The sequence below is a fragment of the Nelumbo nucifera genome, chromosome 8, assembly GCF_055504915.1.
Source record: "Nelumbo nucifera cultivar China Antique chromosome 8, China Antique-T2T, whole genome shotgun sequence".
Classification (NCBI taxonomy): Eukaryota; Viridiplantae; Streptophyta; class Magnoliopsida; order Proteales; family Nelumbonaceae; genus Nelumbo; species Nelumbo nucifera.
In genome coordinates this window covers 36,889,101-36,896,767 of record NC_142656.1, presented here as the reverse complement: position 1 = coordinate 36,896,767, position 7,667 = coordinate 36,889,101, and the positions used below count along the sequence as shown (strand labels likewise).

General features: G+C 37.3%; 1 non-coding gene across 1 annotated transcript; it reads left to right on the top strand.

Moving 5' to 3' along the window:
• Window positions 1–5,993: 5,993 nt before the first annotated feature.
• Window positions 5,994–6,100, top strand: LOC148789872 (small nucleolar RNA R71). Its single transcript, XR_016079921.1, has one exon. It is a non-coding gene; the product is annotated as a small nucleolar RNA R71 (small nucleolar RNA).
• Window positions 6,101–7,667: the final 1,567 nt, after the last annotated feature.

Here is a 7,667-nt window from a genome sequence, read left to right as displayed (position 1 = left end):
TTTTTCCTTAAGAGTGTTGAATGCATGCAAACAAGTATCATCGAATTCAAAAGGTACATCTTTAGTAGCAGCTTTGTCAAAGGTTTGGCTATTTTAGAAAAATCATTAATGAATTGCTTGTAAAAACCTGCATGCCCAAGAAAACCTCTAACATCCTTTAATGAATGAGGTGGAGGAAGCTTTTCAATTAGTTCTACCTTAGCTTTATCCACTTCGATGCCCCTGGATGACACTTTATGCCTTAAAACTATTCCTTTCTTAACCACGAAATGACATTTTTTCCAGTTCAAAACAAGGTTAGATTCCTCACACCTTTGAAGTACCTGTTCTAAATTATGCAAGCATTCATCGAATGATGATCCATAAATGGAAAAGTCATCCATGAAGACTTCCATGAAGTCATCGATGAAATCACCAAACAAAGACACCATACAATGCTGGAAGGTAGTTGGTGCATTGCACAGTCCAAATGGCATTCTCCTAAATGCAAATGTTCCATACGGGCAAGTAAAAGTAGTCTTCTCCTGATCTTCAAGTGCAATGGGTACTTGAAGATACCCGGAGTAGCGATCTAGGAAGCAATAATATTCATGCCCTGCAAGTTTCTCTATCATTTGATCAATAAATGGAAAAGGGAAGTGATCCCTCCTAGTGGCCTCATTCAACTTCCAATAGTCTATCCACACCCTCTAGCCAGCTACTGTTCTTGTGGGAGTCAATTCATTATTTTCATTTAAAATTACAGTAGTCCCCCCTTTTTTTGGTACAACTTGAACATGACTTACCTGTGATGAATCAAAGATCGGGTAGATAATACCTGCTTCGAGCCATTTAAGAATTTCTGTCTTCACTACCTGTTGCATTTTAGGGTTCAGCCTCCTCTGTGGTTGTGCATTGGGATTGCAGCCTTTTTCCATCAGAATTTTGTGCGTGCATACCAAAGTCTTAATCCCTTTTATGTCGGCGATGCTCCATCCGATGGCCAATTTATGTTGCTTGAGCACTCTCACTAGCTTTTCCTCGCGGAGACCTGTCAAATCAGAAGAGATAATCACAGGTAAGGTAGAACTTTCTCCCAAGAATATATATTTCAAATGAGAAGGTAAAGGTTTAAGTTCCAAAGCTGGAGGTGCTTTGATAGAGGGTAGCAATTGTTTGGTAGCGGTCAGCCCATCTAGTGGTAGAAATTTTCCTTGTCTTGGCTTGCACCCTTCTTGACTGGCTTCCAAGTAGTTCAATGCCTCCTTTGTTTCTTCTTCCAAGACCTGCATGTTTTTACACGAATTAAGAATGCAGCTTTCTAAGGGATCATCAAACTTTGATGCGTTAATCTCAGCTGCCGAAACATCGATACAGTCGATTCCATATATTTCATGTTCAATTGTGTTGGAATATTTCATGGTTTGAAATATGTTAAACACCACTTCTTCACCATTGACTCTAAGAGTAAGTAGGCCTTTTTGAACATCAATTAAAGCATTACCAATAGCAAGAAAGGGTCTCCCTAGAATCAACAACATTGTCCTATCTTCCTCCATATCCAACACAATGAAATCAGCAGGAATGATGAAATTACCCACTTTGACTAAAACATCTTCTACTATTCCCCTAGGATATTTAATGCTTCTATCAGCTAATTGTAGGGTAATAGTGGTAGATGTTAGTTCATGCAATCCATGTTTTTCAAAAATAGAATAAGGCCTTAAATTTATACTAGCACTTAAATCACATAAGGCTTTTTCAAGTTCAGTATTCTCTATGGTGCAAGGTATAGAAAAACTCCTTGGATCCTTAAGCTTTGGGGGCAATTTATTTTGAAGAATGGATGAGCACTCTTCGTTTAACTTCACCATCTAACAGTCTTCCCATTTCCTTTTCTTTGACATCACCTCCTTCAAGAATTTGGCATATTTTGGCATTTGTGACAATACATCAAGAAGAGGAATGTTAATATGTATCTTTTTAAACACTTCTAAAAATTTTTCAAATTGTTTATCCAAATTAGCTTTCAAAACTCTTCTAGGGTAGGGGAGAGGAAGTTTAATAGCATCTAAATTCAGTTTAGGTGTACTCCCTTCGGCCTCCTTTTGTGGATCGGCCACTTCAGCTCTCTAGTCATCATTCTGGGTCTCGTCAATAGTCTTTCCACTTCTTAAAGCAAAGGCATTCACTTGCTCATTTGGGTTCTTCTCTGTGTTGCTGGGCAATCATCCCTCTTTCCTTTCTAACAATATATTCACAATCTGCCCCACATGAACTTCTAAGTTCTTAATTGATGCTTCTTGACTTAAGAATCATTTTTCGTATTCTTGAAATTTTGTTTCAGCAACATTAATGAACATAGAAATCATTTCTTCTAAATTACCCTTCTTTTCTTGTGGGGGCGGCTGTTGAAATCCCATGGGCGCTTTTTGTTGGTTGTTGTTCCATGAAAAATTCGGATGACTCCTCCTCCACCCTAGGTTGTATGTGTTCGAATAGGGGTTGAAATTTGGCTTGCTACCATGTGAAATAAAGTTAGAACTTTCATGTGGAGCAAAAGGATTACCTAACGGATAGTCAGAATTAATATGTCCTAATTGACCACAGAGATCACATGGATTGCTAGATGATGCATTTATTGCTGCAACATTAAGATTATCTAATTTTTTATTCAGGCTAGCAAGTTGAGCAGATAAAGTTGCAAAAGAATAGATATGGTGTACTCCCATATGATCAGTTTGATCATTATTCCATTAGTAGCTATTTGACACCATTTCTTTGACTAGATCATAAGCCTCCTCTGGCGTTTTCCTCATGATAGTACCTCCTACAGCTGCATCAAAATATGATAAATTCTACTCTCATCAAATCCCCCCACACTTAAACTCTTGCCCATCCTCGGGCAAGACAAAACTCAAAACAAAATTAAAACAAGAACAAACTAACTAAAAGATTGTTTTGGATTTTTCTCAATAGGGTATTTGTTCTCCCGCATGCCTTGATCAATATTCATGATCCTTCCCTTCGTCCACTTCTTTTCCTCTTTAACTTGGCAAAGAATAATCTTAAATCGCCAATCCTCATGTCCCCAAGTAAAATCGACAATCAAGGGAAACAGGCATCTTTTCACATGAATAATTTAGGACTAGAGTAAGCCCTCTTTGTTTTCATAATCACATGTAGCAAGATTCAAAATTACCCTCTCACAATTTTTCAGAACAAAACAAGGAATGTTACTACCATAAGCTTGCTTATGTGTCACATCTCCACCACTTATCATGAGTCCACTGCATCAAAAGGTAAATTAGGGTTTGTTATCTAAGAATGAGTGCATTTTATGCTCCATCTCACCCTTTTCTTATTCTTTTAGTGTGAGTGCATTTTATGCTCCATTTCACCCTAGCTCCTTTTTTCTCTCGGTGTGAGTGCATCTTATGCTCCATCTCACACGAGTTTTTCTTTTTTTTTTTTTTTTGATAACACGTTCCAATACATGAACTCATTATCGTGGTCTCAACATGCCTAACAAAACAAGTTATGGAATAATCAAACCATATTCATCTGTTAGAAACCGAATGCTCACAAGGGTCAAATCTGTATTGCATCTTGCCCGTTGATCATTCAAACTATTGAGATACCTTCCATAGCCAAAAATTTCAGCTAGATTTGCCTGCATCCTTTCTTGTCTATCCTGCCTAAGCACATGATTCAAGGTGGTTTGCAATTATTCAAAAACAAGTCTCCAAGGAGCAGAAATTTCAAAAGGAAAGGTTAAAAAGTGATGATCAAAGCATACTAGAGTTTGAAAATTTTATCAACCCCTTAATCCTCCCCCACAATTAAGATATACATTGTCCTTAATGTATGGAATATGCATAACAAGAACAAGGAGAGAGATTTAAGAGGACTTCCCTGAATGCCTTGTTGAGATCTTGCAGATGTGAGCTACGAAAGAAAAAAAAAAAACACACTCATAAAAAAAAAGAGCTGAACAAAACAAACAACTAAACATAATGGGTTGCCTCCCAGAAGCGCTCATTTTAAGTCATGAGCTTGACTTTCACCTTTCCTTCATGGCGGTTTCAAGGAGAGAATAAACTCGTGGTGGATGGGTTGCTCTCTTTTAATATAATGCTTTAAATGCTGCCCATTTACCTTGTATGTGTTGCCTTTACCATCATTCAGTTCAATCGCTCCATGAGGGAATACCTTAGCCACTTCAAAGGGTCCACCCCACTTGGTTTTTAACTTCCGATGTTTCCCCTTTTCATCATTTATAGGTGGGTTCAAACCTAGAATAGGGACCTGCACAATAGATGGGAGGGGTTTTGTGTGAGATGGAGGTAAAGATGCATTATGAGTTGTAATTTCAAAAGTATCTGGTTCAAAAGTCAAATTTTGCAATTCTAATTTCAGTACAAACTTCTGCTCTGCTTGTTGCAATTGATTATTGTTACATTCAACTTTCAGCGTGTCTTCTGATTTAGATGTATCAATGCCTTCAATTGCATAGATTTCATGTTCAAATGTGTTGGGACATTTCATGTTTTTAAAACCATTAAACACCACTTCCTCACCATTGATTCTAAGAGTAAGTAGACCTTCTTTCACGTCAATTAAAGCATTACCTGTAGCAAGAAAGGGTCTCCCTAGAATCAATGGCATTGTCTTATCTTCCTCCATATCCAACACAATGAAATCAGCAGGAATGATGAAATTGCCCACTTTGACTAAAACATCTTCTACTATTCCCTTAGGATATTTAATGCTTCGATCAACTATTTACAGGATAACAGTTGTAGATGTTAGTTCATGCAGTCCAAGTTTTTCAAAAATAGAATAAGGCATTAAATTTATACTAGCACCTAAATCACATAAAGCTTTTTCAAATTCAGTATTCCCTATGGTGCAAGGTATAGAAAAACTCCCTGGATCCTTAAGCTTTGGGGGCAATTTCTTTTGAAGAATGGCTGAGCATTCTTCGTTTAGTTTTACCATCTCACCATCCTCCCACTTTCTTTTGTTGGACATCACCTCCTTCAGGAATTTGGCATACTTTGGCATCTGTGACAATACATAAAGAAGAGGAAGGTTAATATGGATCATTTTTAAACACTTCCAAAAATTTCTCAAATTGTCTATCTAATTTAGCCTTTAAGACTCTTCCAAGGTAGGGGATAGGAAGTTTAATTTCATGTAAAGTCAATTTAGGGGTGCTTCCCTCATTCTCCTTTTGTAAATCAGCCATTTCAGCTTTCTTGTCATCTTCTGGGGCTTCGCCGACTGTCTTCCCACTTCTTAAAGTTATGGCGTTTACTTGCTTGCTGGGATTCTTCTCCGTGTTGCTGGATAGTTGTCTCTCTTTTCTTTCTGACAACAGATTTACAATCTGCCCCACTTGAACTTCTAAGTTCTTGATTGATGCTTCTTAACTTTGGAACCTTGCTTCAGTGGCATTAATGAACTTAGAGATCATTTCCTCCAGATTGTTCTTTTTTTCTTGTCGGGGCGGTTGTGGTTGAAATCCCATGGGTGCCTTTTGCTGATTGTTGCTCCATGAAAAGTTTGGATGACTCCTCCACCCTGGGTTGTATGTATTTGAAAATGGGTTGTAGTTTGTCTTGCCAGCATGAGAGATAAAATTAGCATTCTTATGAGAAATAAAAGGACTATTTATTTGACAATCAGAATTAGTATGTCCTATTTGACCACATAAATCGCATGAGATGCTAGATGGTGTACTAATGGCTGCAATACTAAAATTATCTAGTCTCTTATTTAGATTAGCTATTTGTGCAGATAGGGGTGCAAAGGAATCTATGTGGTGTACTCCCCTTTGATTGGTTCGATCATTGCTCCACTGGTAGTTGTTTGATAACATCTCCTCCACTAGGTCATATGCTTCCTCTGGAGTTTTTCTCATGATTGTACCACCTACGGCTGCATCAATAATGGATCTATTAGAGAGGGTAATACCATTATAAAAAGTCTATATTTGTCACCAAGTTGGTATCCCATGGTGAGGACACTTCCTAAGCATCTCCTTAAATTTTTCCCATGCTTCATACAAGGATTCCCTCTCAAATTGAGCAAAAGTAGTAATATCAGTAATTAGCCTTGCTGTTTTGGAGGGTGGGAAGTATTTAGCCAAAAATTTCTAGGTTAGATCATTCCAAGTGGTGATACTTCCTGCAGGGAGTGAGTTGAGCCAATCTTTAGCTCTATCACGCAATGAAAAAGGAAAAAATCTAAGCCTAATTGCATCATCACTAACTCCATTGTGTTTAAATGTATCACATATTTCAAGGAAGTTAACAATGTGTGCATTAGGGTCATCACTTGGTAACCCACTAAACTGAATACTAGTTTGGATCATTTGAATTATTGCAGGCTTTATTTCAAAATTATTGGCATGGATGGTAGGCTTGCAAATGCTGGATGTCGCCCCATCAATGTTTGGACAAGCATAGTCCAAGAGGGTGCGATTTCCTTCTGCCATCTCTCCTTCTATCTCTATGGCTGGTTCGCAAATAACGACCTCTTCTCTTGCTTTTCCTTTGTTGGCCCATTGTAACAAGCAAAGGGTCCTTTCAATCGCAGGATCAAATTCTGCTAATCCTTCCTGTCTAGTGCGTGTCATGCACTAGTAAATCTGAACCACCAAGAAATCAAACAAGTAGAATAAAAATAAAATAATAACAAAATAAAAACAACAAAAAAAATCCAAATTAATCAAGGTTAACAAGTTCTAATATTATTTTAGGATTAAATCCCTGGCAACGGCGCCAAAAACTTGATAGCTATAAATATATAACCCTAGCAAGTGCACTAGTTATCAGGTAGTATAAAAATATCGTTCCCACGGGGATTTAACAAAATAAGTATTTGAACCACCATCTTCCCTAATTATCTGGACAATCAAATTTCAGATTTGAACAAGATCTACTAAAAATAAAAACTAGAGAAAGATAATAGAAACAAAGGTGATCACTAACCGAATTTGCAATGGATGGAATCGCTAGGGCTATTGGTCCACCTAACCAATGCAATGAATATTGATGGGTTCGATTAACCAAGATTATTTGTCATTCTCATAAGCTGAGGTCTTTCCAATTTTTATTTAATATTCTCTCTCGAGATATACTAAACCGACACCCATCAGGTAGCCCTTCGATCTCTCGAGTAGAACTCTCAAGATGGGAATGCATTAAGTCCAAGAAGACCATGAAATTCAGATGAATCATGTATATATATCTCTATATACCATTCAATTCACACTATGAATTATTCAGTCGATTATGTGAATTCCTCTCTCAATTCATTCACATAACTCAAATCAATTAAGAGGTGGCCAAGCTCTTAATTGCAATAAGCACAATAATTCATAGACTATATGGAAATCACAATCTTGGATAAATCAAGAAGATAAAAATATATTCATTAACATGGTTAGGCTTTCCATAGCCCTAGCAAGAAACAAATCAATTCATGATAAAAGAATTAAAGCAAATAAAGGGAAAGAAATAACTCTTGAATTCGCCCATGGTGCTGAGATATCCTCTTCTTGCCTTCACCTTCTTCTTGAAGTTTCTTGAATTCTTGACCCTTTCTTGACTGATTGCTCCTTGCTTCTTGATTCAATCCCCAAGATTGAGTGATTCAGTGATTGTGTGATTCTCAAGCTG